Source organism: Malaclemys terrapin, chromosome 4 (genome assembly GCF_027887155.1).
Source record: "Malaclemys terrapin pileata isolate rMalTer1 chromosome 4, rMalTer1.hap1, whole genome shotgun sequence".
Taxonomy (NCBI): domain Eukaryota; kingdom Metazoa; phylum Chordata; order Testudines; family Emydidae; genus Malaclemys; species Malaclemys terrapin.
Genome location: NC_071508.1, coordinates 95,585,060 through 95,604,999, shown reverse-complemented (window position 1 = coordinate 95,604,999; position 19,940 = coordinate 95,585,060).

Sequence of the window (19,940 nt, the reverse complement as noted above, 5' to 3'; positions counted from 1 at the left end):
TCTGTATCTCACCATGTCATTAATAATAAATATTGTGCATAGGCTGAGAGTTCTGTTGATGATGTGTGAGTCAGAATAGTATCCAGCTCGCTGTCCCATAGCTGCATTGGCTTTGCATGGCTAACAAGTATACAACTTTTTTTTCAGTAAAGCACTGTCAGAAAATGTCTCAAAATGCAAAGGGAGCAGATAGTTGCATAAAATCCAGTAAGTACCATTTTCACTAGAGATGGAGACCAAATCAAAACACCGGATCTGAACACTTTCAGGCTTTGAGGAGAGGGCCCAGAATCCAGATCCAGACTGAAATTTCATGACTGAGCCTACCTCTCTAATGAGCCATATCAAGACTCTTGATCCGAAAGTGCTCAAACTTTGGAATGTTCCAAATAATGATCTGTAGCTGAACTGTTCAGCTTGTGCTCAACTTTAATTTTAGACGTAGGAAGTACTCCATATTTCTGTCTGAATATTCACATTTTAAAAATTAATTTGCTTTGCCCGTTGTATTTTAGTAAATAAGATTATTGACATGAGTACTGGTGAATATTAGTTGCAAACTCAAAATTCACTTTCAGTCACAAGTATGTGAACCTTATTCTAAGGGTTACACTCATCCAAGAAGAGCTCTGTGGAGCTCCAAACCTTCTCTCTTTCACCAGCAGGAGTCAGTCTAATAAAAGATATTCCCTCGCCAACCTCATGTCTCTGCTCATCCAATCAGGCAGTTATGTGACCTACACATTCAATCAAAACTAACCAACAAAATTTGTCTAATATTGAATGTTCACAACATATTGAGAATTGCCAGACATTTTTCAGTGAATAATTTCAGACAATGAATACAGTCAAGAAAATCCTGGTTTATGGCTTTCTGTTTGTGAATTATCAATGCACAAAATATTTGTTAAAAATTCTTCATTCAATTCCATCTAATTTTTATACAGCCACCCTCTCTGTGTTACAGTTTGTGCCCCAAAATCAGCAGTTAGGGAATCACTGCAGAGTTTTGTTAATAATGTGACAGACAGAAAAGAGATTTCCCCAACTTTTTCAGCAGTTGCAATGGCATCTTAAGGCCCTGTGAGCCAAGCTCCTAAGCAGGGGGTGGATCCCCACTTGGCCATTTAAGGGGTTGTATGGATTCAAAGTTTCTTTGTATTGGTTCTGGGGAAAAAAAGAGGGTTTTGTGCTCAATCCTCAGTTATAGCAGTAAACACAAGATGCAGCTAAAGAGGCCATGCAGTTGGTTTTACAGCATTCCTGTCTCTGACATAGTTTAGAGCAGCTTTGGGTTTCCAGGTGCAAGGGCCCACTTGTGATCATTGCATGATCAGGGACTTATTTCACTGGCATTGTGCAATGTGGGGTTACCTGGAGAATGGACTATCATCCTTCTGCAGAAAACCCTGTCAGGGCTTGTTTGTAGTATAGCTAAGCCATGCTTTAAACTAAACCACTTATATGGGTAACGCTTTTTCTGCACTCAAGATTGGGCCTATCACAAAAGGATTTGTTTCCTTCAATTATTTTAATGTGGACACAAATCACATTAATCACTTTTAAACTGCACTTCTTTTCTTAATATGGATTAAAAATTGTAGTGATAGCAGACAAAGTCTGACTGTTCTGAAAAATTCATTTCAGGAAGCAGTCTAAGCCAATGCGTGCCCTATAACTTATGTACCCTTCCTAGACAAGCTACAGCATCTATTACCCAAACCTAAGTCTACTTGAAATCAGTGGTCTTCCACTGGTAGGTTTCTTGAGCACAGGAATCTCAGCAAACTGAGTCTTGTCAATGCTTATGAGATAATGCACCAGCATGGCCATTTAATATCCAGATTTATACATAGTGGTGAAATACTGTCAAATCTATTAAATAAGCACAGCTGCCAAAAAAATCGTAAGTAGTTACATTACTGCTTTGGGTTTAGCCAACTGCCCATTGGCTGTCTAAATGAAAGAACTCTGTTTTTCTATGTTTCCTCCTGGCTGATATTGCAACTGAAAGAGGGAAGAATTCCAAGCACAATATATCTTTGAGAGCAAACCCTCAACAGGAACACATTTATTTTATAAAACACATTGAAATAATTACACTAATTTATCAGAGAACAAATACATATCCCAAACGGAGTGCTCCTACTTGTGCCAAGAACATCTGAAGCGACACCTTGTGCACAAGGGTCACCATAGAAGACGGTTGCTTTGCCCAGCATTTTGTAGCAGATACAATCTTGGTGATATACCATTTGAATAATAAACAGGTGTCCAGGCACGAGGACTTTGTCTTTAGAGCCCTAGCTTCCCCTAACCAGTGTCACCTCCTTAAATGACTTATCCAGATTTTATCTTGTATTTTATCTTGACTTATCCAGATTTTATCTTGTATTAATGTGTTGGAAAGTAGTGCTATACTTTGATATAACAGCTTTCTTTGATACTTAAATGTTTTGTAAGTGAACCCTCTCATTGTGCTGCTACCTTCTAGAAAAAGATCTAAAGACATGCATGCTGCAAAATAAACCCTGGATGATGAAATTGACCTCTAATGCTTCATATAGATGTGTGTGTGCACTGCTCTTGGTGTATTAATATTTTTAAAAATGTAAGCATACCTATAATTACCAAGACACCATGAACATCAACACATTTTCAAAAATTTCATTGGATTTAGGTAACAATTTTGGCTCCTGGAATTTGTTTTTATTATTTTGCAACACTTACACAATTTGTAAATATTTTCATGTTTTATAAATAATATTTGCAAAGGAACCAAAGGGAAATATTGCCTATCCCTACACATATTGAAATGAGCTGAAACATCTTCTAGGCTAGATAGATCACTTGCCTGATCCTGTTTGGTAAGTCTTAAGCTTTCTCTCAGCCTCTTGAAATGGAAGGCAGGAAAATCCAGGAAAAAGAGCTTGGACTAGGAATCAGGATGTCTGTGTCCTATTCCCGGTGACTTACTGTCTGACTTTGAGCAAGTCACTTAACCTTTTTGTACCTCAGTTCCACATCTGTAAAATGTGGCTAATGATGCTTATGAACCACTGAAAAGTAACTTGATATGTGTATTATGTTAAAGAAATAGATGAATTATTATTTGAGCATCTGTTTGCATCCATAGACTGTAAAAGGCTTCATAGATGCGTAAGTACCATTATCCCCATTTTACAGAAACTGAGGCATGGCCTGTTATCCAAGGTCATACAAGTCACTGGCAAAATCAAGTCTAGAACCCAAGTTGTCTGGATTTCAGCCCCCTTGATCATTCCTTAGGTTAGAACTGTTTCTTCATTACCTTCTTCTAGTCACTTGGGAAAATTCTGGATCCACTGAAGTCAACGGTAAACTCCTGTTAAGTTCAATGGACTCAGGATTTGACATTTAAAACCTTGTCTAGAGTAGGTAAAAATGTCTTTAAAAATGTTGTTAGCTAACACAAGTTGAAACTTAGCAGAATTTAACACCTTTAAAAACGTTAGCTGGTCTTGCTAAATCAAGGACCTAGGCTCCCCGGAGCCTTCCATTTATAGTTAACATGGTTTTAAAGATGTTAAATTGTCTATGTGAGGTGCTAAGTGGTGTTTCAAATTGAATTAGCTAAAGCAGTTTTAAAAAATATATCCTTTTTTTCTACTCTAGGCTACACCTAGTGCACTACTTAGCACTTTTCATCAGGGATCTCCTTCTAAGTATTATTAGTAGAGCATCCAGGAGGATCCCAAAGTATGACTCATGTGCTCTGTTTCTTTAAAAATAAAACCATGGCTATGTGGCCAGGAGCTTTTATAATGCATCATGTTGGAGCTTTGAATTAGTACTGGTATTATGCCACTGTTGCTCTTTTGGTCTGTGTTTGTATTGTGGTAGGAGCCCCAGTCATGGATTAGCATCCTTTTTTGCTAGATGCTGGACAAACACAGAACAAATAGATGGCAGCAAGACTCAGTACAATGAGCTGGAGCAGAAGCAGTAGTATCAGGCAGTGTAAGCCAGCCACTGACTGACAAAGGTAAGGAAGAAACGTCCTCTGAGTAGGTTTTTCCAGTATGGGGATTCTTGTGCTTTCCTCTGATGCATCTTGTAACTGACCGCTGTTGGAGTCCAGATCCTGTTTGGCAAGTCTTAGGCTTTCCTTCAGTCTCTTGAGATGGCTGCATGGTAGCAGGAGAAAAATCTTAGGTCATGCCTACATTCAAGCAGGAGGTGTACATTTCAGCTTGAAGTGTGGATGTACCCTTAAGGATGTTATCATTTCTCCATATGCACTGAGCACTCATCTCAATATCTCCTCTCTTCACAGCGGTGAAAGCAATAGAAAATGAAAAAGGAGCAAGATTAAAAGAATTCTGGAGAGCAAATTAGGAGGCAGTTTAGAAAGAAAATGAAAAGGCAGTGTCCTCCACTTTAAAAGGAAAAGGAATGAGGGCAAGTCTGCAAGAGAACTACTGCTGCTCTACGTATATGCTCCTTGATTATTTTTCCCTTCTACAGAAAACTCTTGTTTTACTTTTTGTTTTTTTCACTTTATTTTTCCTTTCCCTTTTATACACTGGAAATCCTAAATAATTTAATTTTTTTAGTTTGGTGTGAGATCCGTGCTGAAATCGAATGTGCCTAAATGGTTTTTGTGGGTTATCCAACTGTCCTTTGAAGGCCACTACCTCCCAATATAAAAGACCTAGTAGAACTGCTTGGTTGAACGGCAGACTTTGAAGGAAGTAATTATGTTGGATGACTCTGTCATTGCTTTTTTTTTTTTTTCTGCTGCTTCAGTAATTAAACGTGTTATTTCATCTACTCCAAGGACCAAACACTGAAGTCTTTGCTTAGCAAGACTCCCATTGATTTCAGTAAGTTTTTCCTATGTAAGAACTGAATAAGGACTTCAGCATTTGTCTCTAAATGAACTGTCTGGAAGGCGTGTCATTTTCAAAATAATAAAATTTGTTGGTTTAAGTTTTTTAAGTAATAGACACTTAAAGTAGTGAAGTCCCTCAATATCTGTAGGTTGCAAAACACATTATGGAAAAAAAGTTGGTGGACATAAAGGTACTATAAACCATTTGTTTGTCCTCAAAACCTCAGCACCAGAACCGTCTTTTCAAGCGTTTGGGAACTTGAAAAAGTATGTGTTCTGTAAGCCATGGCACGTAAATGAGCACAAGTATTCTATTTATCTCTACTTATGTTAGCAATTAAGATAAGAAGTTTTCACTGTAAACACTGAAGAGCCAACACAGCTGGAATTTATGCTGGCTCACATAATCAACAGAATGTTATCAAAGGGTATGAATATACTGCAATTAAACACCCGTGGCTGGACCATGTCAGCTGACTCACGCTTGTGGGGCTCAGGCTATGGGGCTGTTCACTTGTGATGTAGACAGTCAGGCTTGGGCTCCAGTTTGAGACTGAACGTCTACACCACAATTAAATAGCCCTGTAGCCCGAGGTGTTGAGATGTTCCTTTTTGATACTTTTGAAACAGTTTCATTTTTTCAGTTTGTAATGACTTTGTTTTCAAAATTTTAGTTTAATTTATACTAAAAAATAAAGTTTGAAAAAGTTGAGATCAAAACAAAACAGTTTGAAATTATCTAAACAAAACATTTTGATTAACCCAATGTTTTCTTTGGATTATTTATTTGTGAAAAAATTTCAGTTTTTCAGTTTTTTATGCCAATTCCAGATGGGAAAAACTTTTGAAATCTAGAAAATGCTCCTGGGTTGAGAAAACTGTTTCCCACTCAGCTCTAAATAAGAGCCTGATACCCACTGGTTACAGTGAACTTCGAATCAGCCCCTATGAATCCAAGTCTAGAGCAATGAAATCTTTGGACTTCTGTTTTGTTGCATGTTGCATCATCTGTGTGATTGTATAAAAATTTAGTTTAGGTATTGTTGCCTGTGCATGATTTTATCTATTGGCTTGCAGGGCTTTACATATGTACATATCCTCATTTGCAAGTAAGTAAGTTACAGGATAGAAGGAAGCCTAAAATAGTGATTTTTTTTTTTTTGGTCCGCTTTTATCCCCCATGTCTATTGTCTATTCAGTTCTGTGGTGAGTTAAAAAGAGAACATATACAGCTATCTGATATTTAACATGTAAATGAAGAGAACACTTGGCATTTATTAAACAACTCTATCTTAAATTCTTTTTGTGGCCCTGTTACCATAATATCTGAGTGCCTCACAGTCTCTAATGTATTTATCTCTACTCTCAGCTCTTTTCTAAAGATTTCAGAACACTTTATAAGCATATATTGAGACTCTCGCCATTCTTCTGAGATAGTCAAGTACTATAATTCCCGGTTTTACAGTTGGATTTACTGAGGCCCATAGAGAATAGCCCTCATTTCAAGGGTACATAGCAAGTATCTAGTAGAGACTGGAATAGAACTAAGGAGATAAGACTGTTAGTCCACAGATCTAAGTACAATATTGTTAAATAAATGATTGACAGTTAATGAATTACATAATTGTTAAACCTTAGCAAATATATTTTAAATATCAATCACATAACTAGCCTCTTCTGACTAATAATGTATATTTAAGACACTTAAAGTATTTCTAACTCTTCTGTTGAGATTTCATTTACTATCAGCCAGAAGTTCTAGAATAGAGAGGCATTCTTAGTGTGATGATATGTGATAAAGACAATTTTTTAAATCATTTTTGCTCAGATCAGGAAGCAGCTTTTTCAGTTGCTTTGTACTATTACACCCACCTTTCTTCATGAAAGACTTTGAGCTCTTTTTCATTTTGATGTATTCTCTAAGGTCTCTGTGCATGTAACACCTTTTTTCAATGGCTGAATCATGGTTTTGTTCCATATACTGAATGTTTATATTCGGTTACGTTGTTTAGTTAAATTTTCATGTTAGATGAGTTTGAGTGTTTGTTTCTCTTTCTTACAGCCATGTACTGCCCTTGAACTGTGTGCAGAACTCCTGTGATGGGAGCTGACATCAACAGGAACTTGGCACATAAATAGAGGGCAATATATAGCCTTTAGCATGTTTGAACCTATAGTCTACTAGTAGCCAAAAAGATCAGTGTACACATCCGTTTTGTGGATATTAAGAGCATTTTAACCTGGAGTCTGCCCAAACCAATCATGATTTTATAAGCTTGATGAGAAGTTGAGTTTTGTCTGTTTGAAGACTTAATGTTACCTTGCCAAGATTAGATTCAAAAGGATATCCTTTTCAGCTATGCATAATAGGGCTCTTTTAAAACCAACATATACAATTATCTAACTATTCCTAGAGACCTGTTTCATTGCTCTACTCTGTCTGGCTGCCCTTGATCTCCTTAGCCCTTAAACTATGTATGGTGATTCCTGGGAGAGAGAGCAGCTATTTTGTAAGTTATAGAACCATAACCCTCAATCTACCATGGAAACTTTGAAATTGTTTATAGGATATTTACTAGATTGGGGCTCATGCTGCAGAGATCTGGATGTGGATCCATATCCAAACTTCAGGTTCAGTTCTGGGGGTTTCATGCAAGCTCATCTTTAGTATTTTCATTTTTTTTAAAAGTGTTGAATTTTGTCCTATACTTGACGATTGTATGAAGAGGAGTACACTAAGATTAGTCATTCTCTCGGGGGAGCATGGCTAAAGTAATTGGCAGGACAGTGGAAGAAAGCTTGCGCTGCAGCTGCTTGTACACAGTGTGCCCTACGAATAAATAGCCAACTTCAATTTCTGTCACTGACTATCCGTCTATCATCCCCAGCCAGGCTTTCCTTAAAACTCTTTACAAGTAGAAGAACAGAGATTATTCTTGTCTTGTCTGATTAGGAGGATATTATATACTTATATTAATGCTCTGAAATCATCACTGTACATTTTCCAAAAAACAACCCAACCCTATTCTATAAAACTTGGAACTGAATTACAGCCTCCCAGCACTGCTGCTGGAACTCCCAGGCAGGTGTACCTGCTGTGTATCCCCATTGCATTTTGTGTTTTTCTTGGATACATTGTTCTTGCTTGGAACTATCACAGCATATGAGTTTGACATTCATAACAAAAACAGAACAGTTCCATTTATTTTTTGTAGTGCTATGCAGGCAAGTTGTAGCAATAATAACCCTAGTAGAAGGGATTGCATAACGTTGATTACATATTAATCCCGTGGTATGAGATGGATAGGTTGAGCACTATAGTTAACAGAAAGATAGCCATTTTAAGCAACCACAGTACTAGTCTGTTATATTGTCAACATCTAACAGTGGTCTGGGAGTGTATGTAGCAGGAAAACCTTCTTACCATGTATAAGCTGTTTTTCATTGAAAATGACATTGCTGAGCTTTCTGTGACATTTGCAAATCAACTAACAAAAGGAGGAGAAACCAACACCATATTTAAGTAAAAATAAGCCTGTCTCCTGGTGGTTCAGTATTATAATCCTCATTCCATCTGTCATGGTGTCACTGGGCCAACACTCTGGAACTACTCCATACGAAGCCAGTCAGGACTCTGGGGGAGCATGCTGCCTCCTCTCTCTGAGCATTCTGTCTCCAGGGCAAGAAGCGTACACAGCTTCGGCCTTCCTGGGTCTGACCTCGGAGCATTCAGCATCCCCTTCCACACCGTGCGCTTCCTGCAGTGAGTCCACCCAGGCGGGGCGCCTGGGGAAGCCAGAGGGCCATGCACCCCAACTCCTCAGTCAGCAGTGATTCTCTCTACAGCCAGCATGTAGAACAGAAGGGTTTATTAGTTGACAGGAACACAGCGTAGAACAGAGCTTGCTATCACAGAAATCAGTGTCTTTCAGCCAACTCCATCTTGGGAAGTCCTGGGCCAGTCCCCCCAAGCAGACTGCCCAGCTTCCAGCAACCCAACCTCCGACACCCACTTTACTCCTCCTCCTTGTCTTTGTCTTGCTTCCCGGGCAAAGAGTCACCTGGACATCACATGGTTGCATCCCCCTCCTGGGTCTCAGATTACAAAGGGCACAGGTCATAGCATATGTGCAGGCATCTGGAGCAGCCTCACCTGTCCCATAGTCTCAGCCAAAGTCCCACACCCCTAGTCCTACCATTGAGGTATTGGTGCAGCACACAGGGAAACCGAGGCACACACAGTATTCATGCAAAACAGTAAAACTCACATAGGCTTAACAGTAAGACTCACATACAACATAACCAGGGAAAATCCCCACTTCGTCACACCATCCTCCACTATCAATCTTTGTGTATTGTCGTTCCCTACTGTGTTGTGTCTAATTTAGGCCCCAGTTTTGAAATAGTGCATAAATATGATATGTGCATAATATAATCTGTTTGTGTCTGTCTTTGCAGGATTGAGGCTTTAGATTGTAAACTCTTTGAGGTAAAGACCTGACCATTTTATTTGTTTGGAAAGTTCTATGCCTGTTACAGGAGATGTTTTTGTGTGTATAAATAGTTAACAGATATGGTGCCAATAGATGGGGCTCAAAAAGATATAGCATTGTTCCTAAGTGTAGGGCTGCTGGCCTGTTTCCCCCTTGTTATTGTAAGTGTCTTAATTGTCCTCTATTTTTGTCTTTTTTTTTAATTTTTTTATTAGCTCATCCCAGCCTTTTTATATTGTTTAATTTTAGGGAGTGAAAGTGCGTGTGTGTGAGGGCCCATGGCAATGGCAGAGCCTGTAAAGTCCACACTAGGAAGGTGCCAAAAATAAGTTCCTCAGGTTTAAATAGCCCTAAACGTTGCCTTGTTAAGATACTCATGAAAGTGTGTTCTGGGTTTAAAGGTTCTGAGAAACTAGAAATTCTCAGATTGTCAAACTTCTGCTTATCAAAAGTGTTTTGTTTAAAGTTGATTGTAATATCTCTGTGGGATGGATGGAGGGGGGGGGGGGGGGGCAAGTGTGATGTTGCACTCCATAATGTTTTATGGAAATATTCTTATTCCAGTTACATCATATTTACACTCATATGATTTATGCAAAAGGTCTTTTGTAAGGTATCATTACAAAGCTTATCTACTGAGTATGTTCATCCTATTTGTATGTATGTATCATTCTTGTATCTGAAGCTAGAAATATAAAGTATAACTCTGAGGTACCATTGTAATTATGCAAAGTGTGGGCCATTGATGATGGTTTAGAATCTTGATGGCTCCCATTGATTAGGACAGTTGGTTGTAAATGGCTCTGTTTACTTGCAAGCCTTCCTGTATTCCTGTAAGCCAGCCCAAGAAGAATGGTGGAATCCATCTTAAACCTGGTACTTTTTCATTTAGAAGGACAGGTGGAGATCCAGAGAGACAAAAGATTCCCGCCTTGTGCCAAAGCTATAAAAGGGGGTGGAAGAGAACAAAGGGGCGTCCCAGTCATGAGAGAGCCCCTGCTTTTCACCTAAGATGCCTGCTGGAACTTACAAGGACTATACTGGGGAAAGGATTGGAAGGCATCTAGTGTGTGTAAGAAGCTTATTGGAACATCTCTGAGGGTGAGATTTACCTGTATTCAGTTTCTTAATGTATTGGGCTTAGACTTGCGTGTTTTGTTTTATTTTGCTTGATAACTTACTTTGGTCTGTCTGTTATTACTTGAAACCACTTAAATCCTACTTTTTATACTTAATAAAATCACGTTTGTTTATTAATTAACTCAGAGTAAGTGATACCTGGGGGAGCAAACAGCTGTGCATATCTCTCTATCAGTGTTATAGAGGGCGGACAATGTATGAGCTTTATACAGCTTTATACAGAGTAAAATGGATTTATTTGGGGTTTGGATCTCATTGGAAACTGGGTGTCTGGGTGCTGGAGATAGGTGACCTGCTGAGCAGTTTTTGGTTAAAGTCTGCAGCTTTGGGGGTGTGGACCAGACCTGGGTCTGTGTTGCAGCAGGCTAACATATCTGGCTCAACAAGGCAGGGTTCTGGAGTTGCATACTAGCAGGGAAAACGGGCTTAGAGGTAATTCCAGCACATCAGGTGACAGTCCCAAGGACCGAACCCGTCACAGAGAGGACGGGAGTTAAGGGACAAAGAAAGGGTTCACCAGGGAAGCCAGGAGCTAAGGAGGACTGTCCCTCTAGCTTCTGAGGGAGAAGGTCCTGGCTGCCTAGAAGCTGAGGAAGGTACCTAGAGTGGAACAGGGCTGGGGAAAGGCTGGAGAACCCCCAGGCTGCAGGTCTTGATAAAGGCCAGGACAGGTACTAGGGCTACAGAGGGGTAGCCTGGGGTAGGCGAAGGCAGCAGGTCCAAACCTCCCTTTGCCAGTGATGAATGGCGTGTACACTGCAGTCTGCCCCAGTGAGCGGGGGCTAGATGGTGGCAGTAGCCATATACTAAGGTGAGGTGGTAATAGGGGATTGGGGGTTCCCCGGGGAGGGGAGACCCAGAGAGATTTCGGGGTACTGCAGGGGCAGAAACCCTGACGTAGAGGGGCACTGGGGTCCAGGAGGGACACAGGGGCCAGCAGCAAGGCGAGACACCAGCCTGCAGAGGGCGTTCTGGAGGCTGGAAAGCTAATTCCCTGGACGACCAGCAGGAGGCGCCGCAGGGTGAGTCATTGTGCCATTACACTACCATGTAAGAGCAGAATTCTAAGGAAGAAGCTTAATTTGCTGTAAGGTCCAGATGTTAGATAATTTTGTTTCAGTACTGAGCTTCTAACCAATTCTAAGTCATACATCTGATTGAGGTGATCTAACTTTCTAGGAGGGGTTTATAAGCAAATGAACAGCCACCTTCTTAGAATCCTCTTTGGAACTTATAAGGGTTGATTATTTTTACAACTATTTGGATGATTTAATTCATTTTATGATTTAACTCCAATTCAAATAGCTGATTTGTTTTGATATTTTGGTCGTTGTATTGCTTGTTTTTATTTTAATGTATAGTTTAATAATAATTTAGCTTTGGGGATGTTTCCTTGATTTTATATTTGTTTGTTTAAATGTTTTAATAAAATAAGATACCGAATTGCATTTCTTTCAACAAGCAATGTGGGTCCAGAGCCTTTAAGACAGTGGTTCTCAAACTTTTGTGTGTGGACCACTTGAAAATTGCTGAGGGTCTCGGTGGACCACTTAATGGTCTTTCCAAATGTTGTTTGTACTGTTGGCTAACTATTGCAAAACACTTTGGATAAAAGTACTATATAAAAAACCTTAATAATAATTAACATTTTTTGTTCTACAAATAAAAGCACACAACTCATATTTTAATATCAGTAGTCTTACCTCTCTAATGCGATGGATGTGCCTTCTCTCCCCAGCCACAGAGCTGAGGCTGGGAAGGAGGGCCGTCTCTCCCCAGCAGCCACAGGCCTGGAGCCGGGGAAAGTCACCTCTTTCTCTGGCTGCCCGCAGCCCTGCGCATCCCAAATTTCCCCCACTCCCTCTTCTTACCCCACTGCACCCTCCCACCTACCTCCTATTCCCTCCCAAGGCTACCACCTCACCTTACATGTTCATCTTCTCCAGGGTCGAGGCATCTAATTAGTGGAGCTTCGCAAGCGTGGCTCCACTAATTAGGTGGGTGGCCCTTCATTCTCTTGTGTACGGCTGCCCAGGCGCGCACCTTAGAGGGAACTATCACGGACCACCTGAATGGCGCTCGCAGACCACTGGGGGTCCATGAATCTCTGCTTTAAGGACCTGGGTGGATAATAACCAGTTAATCTGCTCTTTCCAATTCGTTTTTGATTCTCACAGAAGTTATTCATGTGCTTAAGTGTTTGCCAGATCAATGCCCTAAGTTATAATTTTCTTGGTGGAATAAGATCTAGTGTTACACTTCCATCCTGTGAGCTGCTCAGTTTATCCAACATCAGTTAAAAAAATCCATTGCAATTTGGGCTAACAATCTAGTGCAATGCCTAACTTTTACGTGCCTTGAAAATCATGAATCCATGGAGCCCAAGTTAGATACCATGGCTCTCTGTACAATGAATGGGGATAGAGAGGCACCTAAGAAGTGATCCATAAAAGCCAGCATGCTTGGCTTAGCTGCCTAAGCTAGCCAATAGGAGATGCTGCTGAGGGGTGTGTCCTAAGCCCTGCCCTCTCATGGAGTGCCACACCTAATTCTGGACTTCAGAGAGGTGCCTGTTTCTGCTTGTGAACCACAGCTGGGAACCCCTCTCCTACAGTCAGATGCCTTATGTGCCTAAGCCATTTCTTGAGAGAGTGGCTTAGGCCCTGCTGAACTCCACACGAGGTGGCTGGAGGCAGGAGGAGGAGGTCTCCCTTATAACATTTAGTCCATGGGGTTGGGGAAGTCACCTGAGAGATGGGAGATCCCTGTTCAAATCAGGCGGGGGGGAATTGAAAGGCTCTCCCACATCCTGGGTGTGTACCCCAACCACTGGGCTAAAGGTTATAAGAGAGGCTATCTCCATCTCCCCCTCCTCCCCCCGACATTTTGTGTGGAATTAGAGGTGCTCTGTGCTCTGGATTGGGCCCCACAGGCAAGTTAGCTGGGGACAATGCCATCTGGCTTCAGGCTCATTCTGGAGCTTAGGTGGGAGACAGACATCCGAGCTCCTGCCTGAGGCAGCAATGAGCATGGCTGGGGCAGAAACATAGGCACTGAGGGAACTTTTACAGCAAAAAAGGGCAACTGTTCCTGCACTTTCATCAGATGCTGGGAGACACTGTAACCCTCTGGTAAACAAACAGGTTATAGAGAGGAAGTATTTTTTTTCTAGATTTCCCTAGTAAGCTTATCTAATCCATCTGAAGATGCTTCCAAGGTAAAAATTAATTGTCTTCTGCATGGGTGCCTGCTGGTTAGGCTGTAATGGACAGAACATACCACAGGCCAGACCACTGTAAGTGTAATCTTGATACATATAAAGCCAATATCCTATTTCTTAAAGAGTCTGATAATTAGCCTTATCTTTGCACTGTCCAGCCCATGGCTCATTGTGAACATGCTGAAACATGATCCCTCAGTACTCAAGAGGGACCACCAATCCGAGTGTCTGATCTCTGTCATGAACATAAAACAACGGACCCTTAGTCAACTTGAACCTTGTCTTTTGGTTACTCTTAGCTCTCAACTGTTTATTGGAATTTGAGTATTCAATGCTAATGGGATGTGCTTCTGCATCCTTTTGAACCCTTTTCTGGAGAGCATCATCTCTGGCTTGAGCTGCTACTAGTCTAAATCTGGTTGCTTATTTTTCCAAGACACGCACAGGTATAAACTAAGTTTGCATCTCTGGTTCTGATCATTCCTGGTATGCTTTCTGCCTAATAATTACATGGACCTCAGGTAACTGTGTTTCCTCTGGATACTTCCACTGCCATGGAATCCCAGCAGGGGCTCCTTCTTTTACTAAATGATCGGCCAAATTGTTTCTCTGTGCATCAAAATCATGTCCCTTGGTATGAATCTTTACTGCTTTCCAAGTAAACCACAAGATCAGCTTTCTTTGTGGGCTCAGCTGATACTGAGTTACATTTCTTCAGGGCTGTCTCCAGGCACCAGCCCAGCAAGCAGGCACTTGGGGCGGCCAAGGGGAAGGGGCGGCACTTCGGGGTGTTTGGCGGCAAATTGGCAGCGGGTCCCTCTTGGAGGGAAGCACCTGCCGCTGAATTCCCACTGAAGAAGAAAGCAGCGCGGTGGAGCTGCTGACGGAGTGTCGCCGATCGCAATTGCAATCGCGGCTTGCTTCCCCCCACCCTGCCGCTTGGGGCGGCGAAAACCCTGGAGCCGGTCCTGAATTTCTTTCAATAAACAACTTGGGTCCAGAATCATTAGGGCATGGGGTCAATCTTAAAAGCTGCTGGTCAACCTAAAAGCCTGCCTGACTCCCTATAATAAGCCTATAGTTCTGTGTTCACCATAAATGAAATCTTGGCCCTATCAAAGTCAATGGGAGGTTTGCCAGTGGTGCCAGAATTTCATCTCATAAATCCATTAGTCTTTTGCCCAAAAATCTCTCTCCCATGCTGTGCTCTGGTGAGAAGGATCTATTGCTCTATTTCTGCAAGGATTATGCTGATCTTTTCCCTTTTTGCTCTATCAGGTATAGGAAGCAGTAGCATTGACAGCTCATAGGCCAGAGACCTGACAGTGATATTAACAATGATGTTGAAAAACCATTCATGTTCTGCTCGGAATCCATGCATTTTAGCTAGTAAAATATAAATCATGTGCAGCAGCTGAACAAGGAGTAGGCAAACCAAGTGGGATCAAATTGACCTTAACCTTCACCGGGTTTAAAAATATTTGGAGGACTATTGATTGAAATTATTTTTTCGTTTTACTGTGCCTCTGCATTTCCTGCCTCAGTACTTCCACTTCCAGATCGAAATACTCATGACAAATAATTTCCACATGAGTTTCAGACTGAGTGGATCAAAGTTCCAGAAATCTCATGTGGAGATATTCAGATGAGTGTTGCAGATAAAAGGTTCAGATCAATATAGAAACTTTTGAATTCAGATTGTCTGAAGCAAACCTCTGACTCTTTTGATGGTTGCCCAGCACTAGTCTACATTTATGCCTGCCAGAGTCTTGGTGGGGAGAAAGAATTTCAGTCTGGACTATGAATGTGCATGGCTCTCTTTGAGCTGTATGCCAGGGTGGCAACACATACGAAAACAAAACTCTGAAAGAACTTTTCATAATACGGTGAAATGGCGTTCGCAATTGTGGTATGGCATCTGTCAGATGTCTTGCTTCTGAGGTCACTGGCTCAAACCTTGACATTACTGATGAAATTAGCCTGCCATACCTCGTGTTGAGTTGCAAATGTCTAGATTTTACTTCCACTGTCAGTGGTTCCAGGGATAGGAAGGTAAATAGCTTATAAATTCTTGGAATCAAGAGCAGCTTTTTGGCTGGCTTTGCAAGCAATATTATTTAAAGGATTCTAGGAGACATGAAGGTAAATGGCCAGCAAAAAAGGGAATGAAATATGATGTAATAAAAAGTTACCACTACTATAGAATAATCTATGTGGTCATTATACAGCCATAGTTAACCTGTAGTGTAATTCCGTATACCTCAATGCTTTATAATACACTGCTCTGTTCAGAGAGAGGGTTAATCTTTCCTTGGGTGGACCTTGCATTAGTTTAGTTATATTTAGTTGCTTTAGTTATGTTTACTGTTCATTTTTATTGCTCACTTTTTCATAATAAAAGCCTCCAAACTGGGCAATTATATTTTACTAAAATCTATTTTTTGGCCAGTAAATTATACTGTAAGTATTCTAAGCATCAATTTTAAAGTGCCCAAGCCAAAGTTAATGACAAGAGGAAGGCTTGTGTGTAACACAAAATAACATAACTTTAAAACAACAATTAGTCAAATCTTGAAGTCATTACTCAGAGGCTAGATCAGCCCTTCATGTGGTTGATCTTTGTGGAGTGGCTGGGAAATGCATTGTTGTTGGGAAGTAGCAGAGTGAGGGAATCCTCATAGAGAAGTGCCATGAATTGGTTAGGAATAAAACCAATGAGGCTCTAAAGAAACACAATAGGATTCTCCAAAATTGCTCTAAAAAGCTAAAGAATTTAATAGAGAATGATCTTAGTTATATAGGTTTTTTAATAAACCATCCTATAGAATCACGTCAGGGATCTAGTTTTCTATTAAATTCTATAGGATGATTAAGAAGAAACCTCCAGAAAGATTATCACTCTCAACTTCTGTGACACTTTTCTTTAAGGACCTAGCTGTTTTCCCTGGCATTATCTCTTGCTGATTCCAAATTCCAGTTGGGGGTTAATATAGCTTGGAGCTGTGTTAACTCCCACCAGGTCCCCTCCCTAGTTATTAGCTATTTTATTGTTGAGGCTATGTCTATCTAATGGAAGTTGAGTCTTGATTTCTATTTTACCTCCTATTTTCTACCTCCCTCCAACTTCTGATTGGAGTAACCAATTTCTTTGCAAAGTGGAATACTAAAATAGGGCATGAAAAGAAGAATTTTCTCTGAGAATTTTGACAGGTTAATTTATTTGCATATTGGCATTTATGCTGCTAGGTGGTTTTGTTGCCATTATTTAATATTGTCAGGGTGCTGAGCTTATGTATATGCATTTTTAAAACGTTATATCTAAAAAAATTGTAAATACACTTCTACCCCGATATAACGCAACCCAATATAACACGAATTTGGATATAACGCGGTAAGGCAGTGCTCTGGGGGGGGGGGGGGGGCTGCCCACTCCGGTGTATATATAACGCGGTTTCACCTGTAATGCGGTAAGATTTTTTGGCTCCCGAGGAGAGCGTTATTTCGGGGTAGAGGTGTATAAAATTAAACAAAGATGGTGGTAATCTATTTAATCTAAATGTATTTGTTTTATATGTTCCCTAGGGTGTGCAGCTTTAGATTGGATGATTTTCAAATTGGTCCCCACCAGACATGCCAAACCCACAAAAATCGCAGAAATTGGGCTTGTTTTTGGCTTAATTGGCTTGTGAGTTACTTGTTGGCTAATTTTTAGCTTGTTGCTTCTTTTTTTGATCAGCTCCTGGCAAGCACAGGCAAGGGGTGTGTGTCATAAATATAAAGGAAAGGGTAACAACTTTTATGTATACAGTAACATAAAATCCCTCTTGGCCAGAGGTACAGAATCACCTTACCTGTAAGGGGTTAATCAGTTCAATTAACCTAGCTGGCACCTGACCAGAAGGACCAATGGGGAAAGAAGATGCTTTCAAATCTGGGGTGGCGGAAGGGGGAAGGTTTTGTTTGTGCTCTCTTTGTTGGTTCCCTCTCGGGACAAAGAGAGAGACCAAGTAGGTAAACCAACTCCTACAAAGATACCTGAAATAATACATCTAAAATTACAGAAATTGTAAGTAAAGGCAAGGAAATACATTAGAGTATCTTTTGTTTTAGCTTGTGAATTTTCCCTATGCTAAGAGGGAGGTTTATTCCTGTTTTTGTAACTTTGAAGTAGAGCCTAGAGGGGAATCCTCTGTGTTTTAAATCTTTTCATTACCCTGTAAAATTACCTTCCATCCTGATTTTACAGAGGAGATTCTTTTACTTTTTTCTTTATAATAAAGTTCTTCTTTTAAGAACCTGATTGATTTTAGCATCCTATAGGTATAGGTCTGTACTTTTATTAAAGGCAATTGGTTGGTATATTATTCTCAAGCCTCCCCAGGAAAGTGGGTGAATGGGCTTGGGGGGATATTTTGGGGAAATAGGAACTCCAAGTGGTCCTTTTTCCTGAATCTTTGTCTAAATCACTTGGTGGTGGCAGCAATACCGTCCAAGAACAAGGAAAGGATTTGTGCCTTGGTGAAGTTTTTAACCTAAACTGGTAGAAATAAGCTTAGGGGGTCTTTCATGCAGGTCCCCACATCTGTACCTCAGAGTGGAGAGGGAACCCTGACAGGGGGCAAGCAGGGGCAAGAGAGGGAGAGAGTCAGGGGTGCATAGCGGACCCACCACAGTCCCTGACTGCACGCCAGGGGGATCTGGTCACATAGTGCTGGGGTTTTTAGGAATTGACTTGTTTTGGTCTTGTTTTGAAATGGGATTAGCTTGATTTTTGGATTATTGTGAAAGTCGGGGTGCTTATTTACTGCATGAAAGTTGGCAACTGTGGTCCCCACTATAGTCCTACTGGCAAGTTGTGTCACATTGTGTTGGGTCTGGATTATTACCCACTTGTGTGTTACAGGAGACTCATGGGACGGCATACCACACAGATCCATGCATTCAGGGAGAGACAGGAGGAAGCCAGATTCGGAAGTGCCCCCTCTCCACTACTCAGCTTGGTTCAGTTTCACTCCTTTTTTTCCCCTCCACTATGTGCCACATGAATTGAGGACAAGGCTCCAGATTGGAGACCAATTTAGTGGAGTAGTTGCCTGCAAATGGTATCTAGGCTCCTGGAGTTCCTGGAATTGAACTATTTCCCTAATGTCCACTTCCATTTTACAAGGCTACTGTACACTCCCTTCACCCCCATGGTGGAGACAGTGGGTTAGGTTTCTAGGTATCTCTGCTGCAAACACTGCAGACTGACTACTAAGCACCGGTCCTGAGTCAAGACCAAACGTATGGCTACAAAGTCACTGGCCATGCCCATTTCAATCTATGGTTGGGGTTACCTGGGTTAAGCGGACACTTCCAGGAGTGCTAACATCACTGTACACTAGAATGACACTGTAACTGTCTCATAGAATTATTTTTGAAATTCAGATTGCGGGATGTTTTTTATAATAAAAAAATCTTCATGTTTTTGGCCATTCAGAGAAGTTTTATTGGAGAACTTTGTAAAATATGTTCTAGATCTATGTACAGTTTTGACTACACTGTTGTACATGTTATAATACATCTTATTGATACTGAGCATTGTAAATGTAAACGTTTTTCAGAGCTATGCTCTGGTTCTGTTTCAGATATGTCACTAAATATATTTATCGTCAAATGGATTTGATGACAGATGCATTCCTTGGAAACATCCCAGAGATGATCCTCTAGAGGCTATCCCACTAAGCACTTTAAAATGACCTCACTGCACATTAAGCACTGGGGGCTGTTGTCTGGCTTGTTGGAAAAGGTGTGTGCACCTTTAAGGGATGGAGAGCCAAGGAGTTACTTTTTGCTGTAGACCAGGTCAGTGTGGGAACACTGATCCATCCCTCCCAAGGTCACTGGAAGAGAAAGGGGACTATATAGGTCCATGCCAGAGCAAGGAAAGTCCTCTTTTACCTGGACCAGGCAATAACAAGCAGACTGAAAAAAGGGAGAGAGGGGGAAAATGCCGTCTTTGCGGTTCAATTGTCCCAGTTGCCTTTTAAGCCCATGGATTAAATTTAACCAGCATGTAAATTAGGGTTACCATATGTCCGTTTTTTCCCGGACATGTCCGGCTTTTCGGCAATCAAACCCCCGTCTGGGGGGGAATTGCCAAAAAGCCGAACATGTCTGGGAAAATGCCGGCCGGGCACTTCCCTTCCCGCGGCGGCTCTGTTCCTCCCCTGAC